Genomic DNA, 17,700 nt, shown 5'->3' with positions numbered 1-17,700 from the left:
AGGCAGGTGTCAGGTCGTGCTACACACTCATACACTGACACACCGAAAATGGTCGCGTTTGATGCTATTTTGCTATGGCAATAGTGAAGATGAAAAACGCTTTCATGCACGATGCTCCAAGGAGGAAATAGAAGGAAAGGATACAAAGCGCAGATCCTTCCAAGCCGGAGACAATGGCCGCAGGCGCTGTTGGCACTGGCAAAAGGGAGGAAATGTTTCATATTAATTAAGCGAAGAAAGCAAACGAGCGCCTGGTTTCTCCGAAAAGGTTCAGTGAGGTGAGTCTCCAACACAGTGTGTGTGTATATTTTTGTCCTTTGGCCCCGTGTGTCTGTCCGTGTGGTCTCTTTGATGTGACAGTCCGAGCGCTATCAGCGCGATGGTGATGAAAATGTGCAAAGCTTGCCAAAGAAAAGCCCGAGATCCTTGTGTATCGTGTGTGTATGTGATTGTGTGTGTGTGTGTGTGTGTCTGCTTGTACGTGAGAATATCATCAACACATCGCGGGAATAACCTCTTCCATGGATGGGTGGTACGTAGACCGATCTTTTGAAGGCATCCGCACGGGATAAAAGGTCGCCGGAATGACCAGTCAAGTGGACCACCGTCTCGAGCGCAAAGTTATCTTATTCGAGAACACGTTCTTGATGGGGAGTATTTTTTCTCCCTTTTTTGAGTTTGGCAGACATTTTCGCTAGTTGATAAGAATCCTTTTTGAGATTGCTTTTTTTCCTTGTTTGTTTGGTGCGTCGCATTCCATATTGCCACAATTTTCAATTAAAGGAGACACGTTAGAAAAAGTCAACGTGAAAAAGGCTTTCACTGGTATACTTTAAAACATAAGGTTGGTACCTTTTTGGCAAGGTCAAGTACTATTTTGAGTGATTACAATAATAAATACCATTTGTTGTTACTTTTCTGTGCAATTATGCAGTGAATTTTATTTACTAAAATTTAAGGCTAAAACGATCGACTGCAATTTGATTTACTTTTCAATTAAAATACATTGAAAGCTTCTTCTACGTATCACAAAGCAGAACTCCTTTTAGTCTCCTACTTTCTTTTGTATCATATTTGTATCCTGCTCATAAAAATCTGTAAGCAAGAATTAAAATTATCATTACACCACTTGGCCGAACCAGCCTCATGCCAGCGCTCAACCAAAGCTTGGCGACCTTCGAGGCTCTTTTTGGCAACAGATGCTTTACTTTGTCCACTCAGTTCTATCACTATCCCTTCCCCCTCCCCCTCCATTGATCGTAAGTGTTGATGGTGAAAGTTTATCTCGCTTTCCCAACAAAATGATTTTCATTTGTTCGCTCGATTGCTTTCCACCGGTTTTCCTCGAAAAGGGATCGGAGGAGGGCAACAAAGTCACGAAATATTGGACCATTTTTGTGCGATAGGTTTTTGGAGTTTGGAGTTTTTTAGTGTCATTGGCTGGACACAGAACATAACACACCGATTATCACGTCCCGTGTAAGTGTGTTGCTTTGGTTTATGCTGAGCAAGAAAAATGTGCTTAATAAGAGTGTAAGAATTGTGTAGGTAGCATGGATGGGAAAAGTTTTTTTAAATGTATTTCAATTTGTTTTGAACAAAATTTCTTGATCAGTATAATGAACAAATTTCCCAAGTGGATAAGAAAGGTCCCAATGGAGGTTTAGCGATTTAAACAAAGTGAATGTCTAGTAGAAAAGTTTTGCTTAAAATTTACAAATATTTGGCTACAAGAAAAAATTGAACCGATCTATCCTTTAACAGGCTTTTATTACTTGAATGGTAAATAAAATAAGGATATTTTGGATTTTTATGTGTATAAATGCTTGTTGCCACATGATTCTCTCATCGTATGTGCTTAAAACGATAGAGGCACATTTTTTGCTGATTTATTGATCATTATTGCTATTTGATTTTCCTTTTGAAAAAATCTAGATACTTTCTCTACCTTAAACTCACAAATATCGTGGACTGTTTTCGAAACGCACTGCATTAAAAAGCAACATGTTACATTGAAAGACCACCAAGCTACACTCGGACCTTAAACATTCCAACGATTTGTCTATGGAAAACTCCCTAAATTTCGGTCAAATTTACTGCTCTCCCGGGAGACGTCGTGTGCATCTTTCCGAATCCTTTCCATCGTCGGCATTCCTTGGCCGAAAGAAATAAGTTTACCTTTTTCTTGCCTTACAACACCGTCCACGGGCACTCTGTGTTCTTCGCTTCGGGAAGAAGAAACAACATCGGCCAAGCAAAGCTTGATAAAACTTCACCCAGAAAGAGAATCAAATAGCGAAGCGTGAGCTGTCGTACTGACTTGTGTGGACTCACTTACGTTAAACTCATGGGCTTCTTGAGTTCCATAAATCCTGCCCTTGCCCAACCATACCGGCTCGGTGGATGCGGCAACGCTGTAGGAAGGTGTTTCGGTAACTTTGGACTTTATTTATTTTATCCCTTAAACCGAAACCTTGCTCGCTGGTTGTACGGACCGCCGTACCCTAAACTGTGTGGTATGCGCATCGCCAGACCGGAACGAGGGCGACGATCGAACGACACCTTCGAGACCTTGGGCAAACGTCGGGCCGTCGGGCTGGTGGGGTTCTTATGCAATGCGCCAGCCCTCGGGTCGGCCATCCGTGCCCGTAATGCACGATGCAACTGATGATCTTCGCTACCATTGCCGGCGTTTGTGTGTGTGTGTGTGTGTGTGTGTGTGTGTGTGTGTGTGTGGGACAGTGTGTTTTATGTTGCTTCCCTCCGCACTAGCCGGCTGTGTTGTCGTTGTTGGAGGAGGATTTTTAATTACGGGATTGTCACCACGGTCCAGTGGTGGTCGGGTTTGCTTTTTTTAAAAGCAGGAAAGTAGGAAAAGGAAAAGCAAGATTGTTAATTTTCGTTGTTGCTAGCCTTTGCAGACAATGTAAAGAAGCGCTTGACGCTTGAAGGGAAGATGAGACCGGCGAGATAATCGGAAAAGTTTTAAACATGAGGCAGCAAACCCACGGCAGGGCAATGGGCGCAGGATGGGTGGTTGGTGTTGGGATTTGTGCGATCGTAATACGATTAGGATTGTAATTATTTCGCTAATACATTACATGCGAGGAAGCTATTGGTGATAAAAAAAAGTGCACAGGGAGAGGGTATTAAAACGATGCTACAAAAGAAAGAAAAAAATGTTAAAATATAAAATTGCGTTAGCATCAAGCGTTGAGATTAGTTAATTAAAACGCAATGTTTAAGTAATGCCCTTATCTTTACTATTTTTTAGTCCACCGTACGCTGCGAATCAAAACTCTTTCTTTTACAAACCGAAAGACTTTTAATTTAATATCTTAGCAGCAATTGGCTAATGAATGACCGAAATAACCATGTATTAGATACTTTGTTTATTAATCAAAAACATGTTGTAGAGCAAGGCTGAACTGTTTTAATAAGTTTTATTTTTATTATTAAAAATTGAATATTGCATCATTCCGGTGTAAGGCATGTAGCATGGACGAAAAGCCTTGTTATAGCTCAATGTAAATTAAAAATATTGGGTTTGAAAATAGGGCTGTAATTGGGTTAAAATTACGGCTGTGAATACATGTGGCGTAATAAAATATAAATAAAATAAATGAGTGATACAAAAATCGTGACCAAAAACAATGGAAATTTAAAGGATTTAATTGTTGAAGTGATTTTTTTTTATCGTGTTCATTATGTTTGAGTACACTACTGCTTTGCAGACAATTAAAGCTGTTAATCAAAATTGAACCAAAAATGAAGATAAATTTAAGCAACCCGTATGCATCAAATATGAGTAAAAAATCATAAAAGCAACCCTGTGCAAAGTTCGAGAAACCCTGTACCATTAATGCTCCCATTATGCTACATAATTCACACGAAAGTTCTACAGCAAAAAGTTTTCTACATGCTGGAAACATCTATAGAATATATTTACGCCAAAGTGCTCTTAATTCCTGCGATTCACAACAACGCACTTCCGGAACAGATTGTTCTCATTTTCCTACCCAACCGCTTATCGCGTAGCTCTAGCACAGCTCTATCAATTGAAATTTCCATCCCAACGGAACATCCGGCTTCTAAACAAAATGCCATTTCCATCTCCCATCCACCGCATCGCTCTGGTTAATCATAAATTCCCTTTGCACCAGATGCTAAACTGGCGACGGTGCCGTGTGGCAGGATCTGTTAGCACCTTGCATCTGGTGATCCCGTTGCAAGCAGCCCATCGTGTGCATCGGTATGTTGGTTCCCAGCCACCATCACAACCACTGCAGAATATGTCTCTCTCTCTCAAGCTACCGTACACTCATCTCCAGCACCGGATCCTTTCTCACATCCTTCTCCTTCACCACATCCTTGTTTGTACGCCGGGCCCCAACAGTGAAGCCGGCTCAAGAAGGCGCGTTCGTTACACTTTGCGCCCTGGGAACGGACCCGGTTTGCTTCCCACGACCGACCGAACGATGTGCATGGTAGCATGGTTTGATCTTCTGTTTTTTTGTCCATGTGAGAAGGCTGGGAAAAAATTGAATAAGTCGCCCGGTGGCAAGCTCTCTAATGTACGGTGACGAAAAAGTTAAGAAGCTCCCGGGCAAGGCACGGCAAGGGCACATAATAAACGCGCTGCTGCCGGTAGCCATATGGATGGGTTGGTGGTGGTGGTGCTGGTTTTTGGAGTTGAATGGCAAATTGGCGCTGGGTACTGGTTTTATTTTTGCTTAACGGTGCACATAATTGCTGAAGGTGTAAAACGTGGGGGACGATTGTTTGGCTGTGGTTTTGTACAGGGCAGAAGGGTTTTTGGGTTCGTTTCGATGGGAATCATAATAGTTGCAATATGACAGGCTGATTGATTTCTTTTGTGGGAAAACGCACACAAGAGGAGATTATGAAGCATTTGGAAGATTCTGCTATAATTATTATATAAAAAAGGAAATATTCGTTTCTTTTATCTTGATAAACTATGAGCAATCAACGGAAGCTGCAACAAAAAATGGTAAAGGAAGTAATGTTGCTTCCGTTCGTTTGGGAAAAAGGAAATAAGGATCTGATTAGAAATGTGGCATGTGCTCAGACTTTCATACTGCATGCATTTGTGCCTTTTTTTTAGTATCACCATAACGCCATAGAAAGCGGAAACGATTGGAAAAAGAAGAAAACAAAAAAAAACTCTTACACACAGTCCAACCCTGAATGAAGAACACAAAAAAAAAAATAACAATAACCGGCGCACCGAAAGCTAAAGTTGAGAAAATCCTTGTAAACAACCATATGTTTCACAGCTTCCCAGCCATCGCTCGCCAGTAGGTTGGAAAGTACGCAGCAAATGGATGCGAATGCGAAGAGGAAAACCCCGTAAGGATGAACCAACCGAGCGAGGACAAGATAGTTTGTATTTCTTCCTTTCTTTCGTCCCGGCGGTTCGGCCCGGCGTGGGAGAACTTATGAGTGGTGGCATGATTTTTATGCATCAACACCGGGAGATGCAACCTTTTTTTTTTTCCTCATCGTGATGCTGCTGTGCTTACGATTGCGGTGCCCTGCTCCAGATGCTTGCAAGCAGGCAAAGGCACTCGAAAGGTTATTCTTTACCGTGCTCTGAGAAGCCTGACCACGGCGTCAAGGATCGGTTCGGATGCTGGTTTGGGATCCTGGGAACGAACAATCTGAGCGCCCTTTAGGATTGGGTACTGTGCGGTTTTTCCCGAATCTCTTATTTCTTTCGAAAAACAGTTCCATGATCTGGCTGGCAGACTTCTGGTCGGTGTTGCTGTTGTATGCTTCATTTGGCAAACATAAGTTTGCAGATAAATTGCGAATGGAAAGTCCGGCTAAGCTGTAATGCTCATTGATGATGCTGCAGGAAGAAGAAAGTAAACTAATAAATAAAATGATTTTTACTGGCCGTGAACGGTCTTGGTAAACCGGCTGGAGTTTTGCCAACCATGCCAACCATCATTGTACAATGTGACTAACTATATTTTCGGAAATATTAATAATATTTTGAGGTTTATTTTTCTTAAACGACTTTGTTCGATATGCAATAATAGTCTTGTTCATTCTACTTTTTCATAGATTTATATTCTTAATTTTATATCATTATTCGATTTTATGAATTTCTCTATTTTTTTCGCATTTATTCCTTTTCTTATGATTTGTTGCATGATTGATTTATTACTTTTAAATTGCTCTCTTGCTACTTACTTAAATCTTCTTGTAATTTAGTCTTCTTCTTTTGTTAATATGAATTCTCACAGTTTAATTCGTTTACTTTTTCGTTAACTTTTTCGTTTAGAAGCTATTACTTGCACCACCCCATTAATTCACTTTATTTCATTGAATCGTTGAAATTATGGACACTGAAAAAGGAGCACATAGCAGGTAACGTTTTTACACAATGTTCTGCTCGCTGTATTGCAATTACAATTTGCTTTCATTTGCGTAAAATCAAGCAAATGGTTCTATTTCTAATTCTGTTGTTTCCTAGAACTCATGCTTCAAATGATGTTCAGCCGTTTGTTCTTGGTCGTAAAACATCGTAAAGTGGCTGTTTGTCTAGGAACGCTTACCAACCAAAGAAAAACAACCACAGCGAATAGAGCAAACCGGAACTAACCGGTGGATCGTTTGATGTTCATCAAGTACTGGCCAAGTGTGCTGCAATTTCGCACACAAAAAACACGTGCAACAAATTCCACTTTTGTACAAAATTGTACGTTCTGCATGCAGCCACCACACAGGTTGTATACTTTTTCGGTACATTTCTAGGAAGGCGAAAAAACGGAAAAAAAATTACCAGTAGCCTAAGTGCCCGAACCATTCCACGAAGTGTAGCAAAAAATTATACAACCTTAGTGGCAAAGTACGGGTATCCATCTCATTACTCTGTTCAAACATTTGCGTACCACCTGTTGACGGCTGCGGCTGCCGTTTACAGTGGATGTTACAATGCGAGTATACACGTCACGAAGGTCAGGACAACTCCCCCCCCCCCCCCCCCCCCCAGTGAATGGTAAGGAAAAGTCAAGAAGATGGTCATCATGTATCGTGTCATGAGGAAGCAAAACAAAAAAAAAAATTCACACAGAAAACGCAAACATACCTAAACCCACATTTACGCACACATGCATATGGAAGTCAAAAATAGTCTCCGTGTGGACTGTAGCATGGACGACCTATGGTCGAGCAAATGATGTGGCGTTATCGTCGCTGTATCATTATCGAGCGGGAGGATGGAAAACAAAAACTTCCCGCCTAGTAGTAGCGTTCTGGCGACCGCTTTATCAACCAGTGGCGCAATGAAGTAATGCAGCAGGGCCCCTAACGCATCAGTGAAACCAGTGGAAGAGAGTCAGCAAAAACTACAACGCGACAACAGGCACCAGCAAGCAGTAGCAGCAGCAGCAGCAAAAAAACCCTCCTCCAAACGCACAGATGAATCTATGATTAAGATGATGTCATACGAAATGGATGGCGTCTGGGTAATGTTTACGTCTCTTTTGGCTTCCAAATCGCGTCAATGCGGTATGGGTATGGGTATAACTAAAAAAAGAGCACGTTCAGTAGCACGAGCTGCAGAAAAAAAAAACAAACATCGAAGAGAAGAGGAGGAAGAAGCTTCAACAAAAAAAAAAAAAAAAACTACACCGATAGATCCACTTACAGGGCCGTAAAAGGAATTAACATTCCATGCCGCTGCTGCTGCTGCTGTGAGTGATGTTTGCGATGCTTTGCGCAAAATGCCATTATCGCTCACAGAACGGAATCAAGTTCAGTGAGAGGGAGTGCGTTTAAAAATAAATACAAAGTGGGCTCGTACTTTGTAACGGGTTTTAAAGTCGATTGAAATTGAGATGCAAGAATGAATTTGCATTACAAAACCTGACAAAATGAATGCAAAAAATGTGAAATTGTTTAATGATATGTTTCATACATTAAACAAAATGTAAATTAATTATTCTTGTTTTCTTATCTTAATATACCATTAAAGTGTAGTTGTTCAGTATAGTTTTGATAAAATTGATGGTTGTTTATACGTTTTCTGATTTTCGATTTACAAAAAATGGTATTTGCTTTAACACTTTCTGTGTGTCTCTTGATCATTTTCCTTATATGTTTATCGTTATCTGTATATTGGGTCGTGTTTTACTTCTATATTGATATTTAACTATATATTTTTTATCAATTTTATTGTTTACTTCATTATTAATTATTTTTGTAATTGTCTTGACATTATGATTGGTTTTTACTTTATTAGCTATCTGTAGGTCAGCTAAAACTTTCTGATACTCATTCAACATTCGTGATTCAATTATGTTAAATATTGATTACAAATTGAAGCTGTACATTGAAGCATACGTAGATTAATTTTCTTTGGCTTTGCTTACCTATCACACACTTCAATTGCATGAATCATTCTGTATAGCGAAAACACTGTCTCTTTAAAAATCATCCATATGTTTCGTTATTTATTGTATTCCCAAGATTTTGATAGTCAAAAATGTACTACTATTTTACCGGAGGCTCCTTTTATTGGATTCTAATCATTGTATGGACTGATTTATAAAACCCCTTTTTTCACAGTCTGCTGAATCTTGATTTCAAATGTATTCAATGTCTGTGGATGTTTTCACATGAAAAAATATCATTCTTCTTGCTGAACGAGATTTATAGCACCAAAAACAAATTAAAAAACTATTATTCTATCATGTTATTCCTTTCGCAGAAGCTTGCGCTCATAAATAGTAAATCATCTCGTTATCCTGCCCGATTGCATGAATACGCTTTATCCGATCGATAGCGAATCATGAAGGTCAAGAGTCGTGTCCTTTTACCCAGTATCATGTTGTTATTAGACTTTTCCATGGTTAGTAGAAGGGGGGGGGGGGGGGAAACGATGTAGCAAAGCCGGCTAAGCTAACTACCATTCTGAGAATATCTCGATGCAAACTTTTGGCCCGTTGTATGGGCTGGCGGAAATAATGGAAAAATGAAAACGAAATGCCCTGGTTCCATGATCATTTGGAGTGTGTGTTACTGTGGTACAGTGTATGTGTGGTTTTTATTTCCTTTTTGCAACGATAGCTGAAATACGGCAAGTAATTTCCTTCTCTCCGTAGCGGGATAACCGAGCTTTACACTGGACGCTGCACAAGCATCCATATCCATTCTTCCATTGTTCGAAATTCGTTCGACCAATGATATGATTCCCTGACCAAAGGTCAATGCAATGCAATTCGAAGGGACAGTGATCGATCGGAACCGGGAACAGTGGGGCGGAATTACAATATGACACTGATTATAGCGAAATTGAGAATGGGTCACATACTTTGTCACATGTTTACGGGCTTGAGATGAGCATTATGAGACATATATTGTGTTTCAAGAAGGTTTTCTCCTGAATATTCAGTTGTGCACTTCACATCATATTTTATAGATAATACCATTAATATTGTGTTTTTTTATTTGTTGGTTTTATTTGATATTCTTACCTTATCATTTTGTTACTTACTTACTTACTTCCTCCTTCTTCTTTATGATTTTTTTGCTGAGCTTATATTCCTGCTCGGCTTTATTATTTCATATTAATTTGAACTAATTTTATTCCATATTTAAGACCAGTTTTGTATTTTTTTTCTATTCGTGTTTTTTACTGATGTTTTAAATTTAGTGGGCAGTTTTGTTTCAAATTTGTTATTTTATTTTGTATTTTAAAATTATATCAATTATATTAATGGTAAAAAATATATTATTTTTTTCATGAAGCTATCTTTATTTTACTATTTGTTGTGTTGCGTGATTTGTAACCAACTTTGTATTGTTACTTCCTACTTACTTGTTACTATTATTTGCAACCATCATATTTTAAAATTAAAATCATCCTCCGTCTGCAATAATCGATCGGCAATGGTGTCTGTTTGCGGTGCAGATTCGATGCGCCGCTGTTCGTTTAGGACACTTTTACAGCCTCCCAAGCGCCTGGCATGGGTTAGGTGCTTAAGAAAAGGCTTGCAACATTGTAACAAGCGAAACGAAATTCGTCCTCACTACCACAAGGACGGTTCCTATCGCCGGCCGGCTGCTGTGGGGCAAAAATTCGCTTCGCACCGCCTCTTGGCCGTAATCTTGGACGACATTCGCGTTTGCAATAAACGCGTCATTTTTTTTTTCTTTCTTCTTGCTCTCGCTCTCATTGTGCCCTTTTGCGCACAAGGGGAAGCATTCCGGCGGCAACCAATTTCCCAGCGCGGTAGTTAGCGTGGTTTGCGCTTACGCGCCCCGGCTCCGTACGTAATGCGGTCGCAAACGCGGGTCAACAGGGATCGAAGAATACGTACAACTTGCTCTCTCATATTAAAAATCTACCATGAAAATCTACCATGCGCTGGATGAGGAAAAAAGAGGAAGCTAAAGTCCCCCCCCAAAGAAGCAAAGTGGGGCCACAAGTTGCCAGCGAGCGATGCGCACTTGTCGTCCAAAATATGGACACGCTGCTGATGGTGAGATGGCGCAATGTCCGCTCCCGCCCGCAGGGGGAAAAAAGCGGGAAGAATGCTGTGCGAGTTAAAAGCGCCGAATGGAATGAGATTCTTTTCGTGTTTTGCTTTTTTGTTGTTGTGGTTGTTGTCGGTCCCTGATGGCCCTTCTTATGAGTCGTATTTGACGGCTTTGCATTACATCTCCGGCGATGATGTGCCGGAACACTGAAGAACACATCGCTCCCCGGCCGGACTTCAAGACGAAGCATCTTTCTTCGCCGTCGTCTCCGACACCGCAAATGAAAAGTGGAAGTGAACGGGTTAAACCGCGACGAGGAGCGATTGAGATTGGGTCAAACGAAAGGGAGAAAGGGATGAGCATGTTGGTTTTTTGTTTGGGGAGAAATACATTTAAAAACATCCGAAACCCGAGCCTCCCGCTCTACTGAAAAGGGATGTCTGCCGATGATGGTGGGCAAGGGACAAAAAACTGGACCCTTTTTTGCTGTCGAAATATTTTAGGCCCCGTTTTTCTGGGTTTGGTACTATGATAGAACACACAACTCTTCCGCGAGTAGGCGTGTGGAATGGTGGATTCCATTCTTGGAGACGGGGAAGCTGGTCTCGGGGCTGAGAAATTCTTCCCCCAAAAACAACTCACACCGCACATGCTGCAAGACGAAGATGAAACTTTTACCCACAGCCAGTGCATTCGATCCAATTATGGGGCAGCGTTCGTACCGAAGGGACGCAAGAGCGTCTGTGTTTCTGGTTGACAAAGTTTATGTGCGATCGTCGTCGTGATGCGATAGAGCTGATGATGCGGCTGCGGTGCCTGTGCCCCAAGCCTGGGGAGTAAAATCGATCACCCCACGCTGGGCGGCTTTCGGTTTGATTATGAGTTTCAATGTCGGCTGGATGTGGTGCTTCGGTGCAGACGGGAGGTTTTTTTTTTTCGAGGAATATGCAATCAATCAAAAGAGAAAATCGAAATCGAAAATGAAACAGAACAGACTTTTTCCAGCTCATTTGGTGTGTTCATTGATTGAAGAAAATAAAATTTCATACGTGATGCGTGAGTTAGTAGCAGTCTGGTAGTAATGTTGAAGTAAGTTCGAAAGGAAGTGGTCAGCTGCTTGGGATATATTGAGATTAGGTTGCTTTTGATTTGTGTGATGGTAGTGATTTAACCAATAAATCCTTTAGTATTACATTGATTTGTGCCAATGTATGCAAGATTTTCCTAGCTTTACCGTGAAAAGCTGGTTTGAAGCCAGTTGAGACTGAATTTATTATAGCGATTATAATCCTTTTCGTCCTTCATATGTTTTTGTTTTATTGTTAATGCTGACAGAGCTTCCCAACCAAACTTCCTTTATTTCACTTGGTAAATTGCCTTAACAAATCCTCGGATTTGACAGTGTTTTGCATTAAATAACTAAACTTCAAATCATTAATTTTGGAGATCTTATCATGGTCGGCGATGATGAAGCCTTTTATTAGTTGAAAGAGTCAAGAAAAAGTGTGAACTGAGTAAGATAAGGCAAAGGCATAAGCTATCTGAGACATAAGCATTTGTTAGGCATAACAGTTGTTGGGATTGGTTGGAATCCCTGGAATACATCATACTTTGATAAAACAAATATTTCCATTTTAAGATAGAAACAACCTCTTCAAAGAATAAACTGATGAGGCAGCATATTTGCAGATGAGTAAAATACCTATAACAATCCAAACTACACATGTGCTGCTACTGCTTCCCAATCCAATCAGTCCCAATCAGTAGGACAAACGTAAGAGGCATACGCTGCCACATAATCCAGCCCTTCTGTTCATCGATACGCTTGCATCAGCACACGGAACGAAAGCGAAAGATGCCGGAGTCTATCAAATTTGTAAAGAAACCGGTATTATTATTACATCCGTCCGACTAAAACCAAACCGGGAGCTACCTACCGGTGTGTGTGTGAGTAGGCCGAGAAACCAAACCAAGCGATTCGCATTCCTTTACCCTGATCGAATAATTCGTGCGAAATCAGGTCCGATCCGATGTGGTGCTGCTGCTGCTGCCTATGGGAAGCACATCAGTCCCCGTTATCGTTTGCCACCGGAGAGCGTTCTACGAATAGGATTGCACGCTCTTGCCCCACTAGGGCACATGGTTCTACGGTGTGAATGGGAACGTCCTTTGATGGGTAGTGTCTTAAATTGGCATTGGTTTTACGCTGGGGCGGGCTCGGGCGTTCGGGGTTTCGGGCGGACGTACTCTGTGGCAAACCGCAGCCCTCTTCCGCAGCAACTTACAGATGGCTGCAGATAGTCAGATTCCCAGAGAGTACGGGAGCATGTCCTGATGTGCAGGTAAGAAAGCGAATGCGAACGAAGTTGGAGGTGTCGAAATTGAGATGTCGCTCGGAACAGGTTTCATTCTCGATACGAAAGCATTCCTCCCCTTTTCCGATCCTCAAAATGTATGCCGTACATTTACGGTGAGTGATCGAGAATGGGAACAGGTAGGTGCTATTTAAATTGTTGCATCCATTTTACATGAAGGTGTGTTTTATTGCCGAACCAGAACGTATTAAACCCGAGTCCAGGCACGTCTTCAACCCTGGAGGTCAGGGGTTTATCGAACATCGATAACGAAGTTGAGTTTCATTGCCTGGTAGAACCACTTTTTTGTAGGTATTTTCGAATAGTTTAACTTTGGTGATGGTGCAACGGTTCTCCCCTCCAACCTGTTTCCCTCTTCATCCAAACACCAAACACCCACCGATGGATCGAGCTGTTCTTTAACTGCCTTTTTTGCTGGCTCAGGTGAATAAACACGTGCATCGAAAAACGTTTGCGTTGTTTTTGCTGCTCCAAACCGGCGGTGGGCGAAAGCAATGGGAAGCCAGGTTTTGGCAATTGGTCAGTTTTTATAGCCAACGGTTGCAAAAATGTGCATCAACCGGTCGACTACTCTGACCCTGGGTGAAGGGAATGCGATAATGTGCATCCATCACTGTGTGTTGTTGCTGCTGCTGCTGCTGCTGCTGTGTATGTGAATGTTTGGTGTGGTTTTACTCACTGCATCAACTACACCGACTGCCCCGGCCCATATGTGTGGTCATGTTGGGGAATGTTTCGTTTTGCCAGCTTTTTCTCTTCCTGCCAGCTCTTGGTAAAATGAGGTTACTTTTGATGGGATAGCTTTTTGGCATTTTTGCTGTTTTTTTTTCTACTGCCACTGGCTGATAAATGTTTCGACAGTGAGATGCATCGAATTTAATTCAATTGATTTTTATACTGCTTTTACTGTTTGATTTTTTATAAATGCACGAGATAGTGGCGTAGCAGGTGCCGAGTTCAAATTCAGTATAATGCGTTGTGGAATAAATTAAGTATTGAATCGTTGTTTAATAATAAATATGTTGTAATTCAATGTTTTCTTCTAAAATTTAGTAGAAATTGATTTATATTTCAGCGTAAAGAAATCAGAAGTTCTTTATAACGTGGAGACATTATTTAAAAACTATTTCAATATTTAAAGTAAACGATACCAGTTTTTCGTAAAGGAACTTTTGAAAAAAAAATTAACTTCTGAAACCTTTAATTTTTGAAAAAAAAAAATCGTTGAACGAATGATTCTGAAAATATTCAGTACAAATATTTTTAAAAAATCGCTTTAAATTAAGTAGTCTATTAAAATCTAGTCTATAAAGACTAGACTAGAAGGATTGATAACAGACATTCTTTGTAAAATAAAAAAAACAAGCAAATATATTGCAGTAATACAGTAGCTTCTCCTAAATTTTGGCTGTATGTTTGTCTCTAAGGAATTTTTGACAGTATGTCACAATTTTTGACTCTAAGGCATAATTTTTTTTCTGTAAGTCAATTGTTTTGTTTAAGCTAATGTTTGAAATTGTGTGTTTAGAAAGTAGAAATTGTTTTAAGCTATGTAGTTCATAATCTAATTGACAAGATTTTAAATTTAACAATTGTTATGCAAGTGAGTGAATAAAGTTCGGGTGAAAAAAAATTAATTTTAGATATAATGAAGCTTTTGAAGATATGTTAAATTTCATTAATATTTTCAAAAACAAAAAACAAACAAATTACACAGTTTTTGAATCTTTTTGTAAAATTACAGTTGTCACACACCTTGCAGATTTATAATGATTTCTGTCTCTCTCCATCTCTCTTGTTTAGCCTGCTCACGATAGAGCACGTCGATGTGACATGGCCCGGTCAACAATTATTCTCCAGGATGCTCGGTCCCTGGCTGCAACCTCCCATCCATGTAGGCACAGGTCTCCGACAGGTGTCGCTTCACCTGATCCAGCCATTAAGTTCTATAAGAGTAAGAAATTATTAACTTACAGTGTCGTTAGGTGTCGTTGAGTCAAAAATTGATGCGCACTGTATCAATGATAGGCATGAATATATGTAGATCCAGTTCACAAAATCCTGCGTATGCTGCATATACTTTAAAACCCACATCAAAACTTAAATTGAGCTATTGTCATTCGATTTTCGCCCCCGTACGCCCGTTCACCATAGCCTGCTGGTGGGTGGAACACGAACCTTCACGAATCCTCCGCGCTGGCGAGATATCATACATGATAAAGCGCACGTTCCCACACCCGAGATAGATTCACTTGGCGCCAGTTGCCGATGATTTCATCAACCAGTCGGCGAATAAAGTGAACCTCTAAACCCACGCCGAAAGCCGTCAAAATTGCGCCGTTGGTGCCAAGCCGCAACAAAAGAGCAAACGAAACGAAACATAAACAACATTCGCCGCACCGGGGGAGGTACAAACACCAGCCAAACGTTTGACAATGCCGTCGGACACATTAAAATTGAAAATTGACGGCAAACAAACCGGGCACCGCGTCAGCAGCGGCGAAGTGAACATATAATTACCGCCGAAATGGCAAATGGTGCAAACGACCGTCAGCAGTTTGGCACCCATTTTTGCTTGGAAGGAAGGGTGTCAGATCATAAGAAACAAAAAATATAAAGCAACACCACACCCGAATCCTAACCGTCTTAAACCGGGCAAAACAAAAGCATACACACACGCCGACAAAAAGAACAACCCTGTTGGTGTGTCGAAAACTGTTTCCATCCATCAGCAAATCGGCTCTGTCTTCGGGCATCGGGTTAGATTGCAAACGGCAGCATAAAGCATGCCTCGCTCGACGATCGGTTAACTGTAGCACGGAGCGCTGGGAGGGCGTTTGACAAGTCAGCACGTTTGACACCTTCCGTCGCGTGGTAGCTTCCTGGGTGTGTCCGTGTTTACTGTGGCGGAGCTCCCGCCGTCGGAACAGCCCACGTGCGATGACCCGTCCCGAGCCCGATTAGCATAACCGATGGGTTCATCATAAAAGTCCATCAGAGCGCCGAGGGCGTGCTGTCGGCCCATTCCAGCCACCCACCACGGGCCACAGGCAGGCGTAGCTAATCGTCGATTATGAGCTACACAGGCAGTAGATTAGAGTCGAATGCGAACGACTGAAATATGTCAGCCAAGCTTTGGCGATGAGCTTTCAATAAGCAATCTCTCGGTATGCAGCGTGAGTTTTCCTTAGCTTGCTCTCCTGTCCCGTCCGTTGCGATGCGATTTGTCATGGGAAGGAGCATCTTTATGGCCATTATCAACGCATCGTCATCCGGCTGTGGCTAGGCTGTGGGTGGAATCGATTAGCTTTTAGACCTACTGGAATGGTTTCGTTCGTACGGCACGGGACTGGTCGATTAGCTTCCCGCGTTCGATTGGGACGAAGATGAGATGAAATAATTTTATTACCAATATCATAAATTACCATACAAGTCGGGGCAGCACTGTTACGTGTCGTTCACAGTGTTATTGCCACTCGGTTCCGTATTTATGGAGCTTTTACAGGGGGACTTGTGGGCTGGTTTAAAGTTGGTGAGATTTACGAACGGTTGGCTTTAACGATAAGAATAAAGCTTTTCTGGGGAATTTATTCTCGATTGATTGCAAATAAAATGGAAGTGCCTTAAGCCTTGTTAATTCATTCCCGTGTTTACCAATGTTTTGGTGACTTTACAACAAATTAATTGTTTGCTGTCAATTGAAATCAATTGAGTTCTTTAACCAATTCTGGCACAATTTTTTTTGTTTTTTTATGGCAATTTTTCATATTTCAAAACTTATCTATAATTTTTAACAGATTTTTTAAAATATTTTTCCATTTTCTATTATGGTTTTCATATTCTTAAAATGCCTTAGTGTATTCTATATTTAAAGCCAATAGCAGTTAAAGTGGAACTGTATCAAGTCTGAAAGCCATTTTAAGAAGATCCAAGATTGTAAGATTGTAATCAAAGTCTCTTACTTACTTAAATTTACCAAAACACCATTCGTTTTTAGCGTCATTCTTCACCTTAAGTCACCATGTGCTGCTGATCGCATTGAAAACAGTTCCCAACATTCATTCAACTAACGCTTTTCGGAAGATTTACTCTCCCAAAATGATGGAAATTTTCGTTTCATAATCCAAACCACCCTGCTGGCCACCCACCAGCCAATGCATCCCGGGGGCGAGAACGGGGTCAGCACATCGTCCTACGCCGACCTTGGAGCTTGGAGCAGGCGAGCCCACATGTGCCTGCGCGGGCGGACGTGGGAGACGAAGACAGATGTGCCCACGGTGATGTGCCCTGTGCTGTTGTTTTCATCGTTCGCACCACACCGGAACGGGGCTAGACAACGGCGACGACAACGACATTTTTGGCGTGGGCTTTAATTACTCTATCCGCCTGCCTACGCGCCCAACTGTCGGGTGGGCTTGGTCACGTGCCCAGTCACAAGCGAGTACGATCCATTCGGAACCATTGCGGGCCGGAACTGCAGTTCCGCACCTTGCAACTGGATAACGATGAAGCAGGAGGAATATTATTAGCTTGGTCTTATCTTACACTGGAGGATTGTTTTTTATGTTGAAGCAAGGATGGCAAGGAAATCCCTTCGGGACATGCTCCTCTTTCGGGCACGCTTCCTAACACTGCACACACTGACAGGGAAAACCCGTGCGGTGGCACGTGAAGCATGAAATACGAATCCAGCTCCAAAACCACGCTCGAACGGGAGCGTCCCGGAAAATGGAAAAACACACAAACGCAAACCAATTCCTCTGATGGGTGTGTGTGTGCGATTGGATGGGGTAAACATCCCTGGGTGGGTTCA

The sequence above is a fragment of the Anopheles merus genome, chromosome 3R, assembly GCF_017562075.2.
Source record: "Anopheles merus strain MAF chromosome 3R, AmerM5.1, whole genome shotgun sequence".
NCBI classification, from domain to species: Eukaryota; Metazoa; Arthropoda; class Insecta; order Diptera; family Culicidae; genus Anopheles; species Anopheles merus.
The sequence above is the reverse complement of the archived record's forward strand: the minus strand, read 5'-3'. Positions refer to the sequence as shown.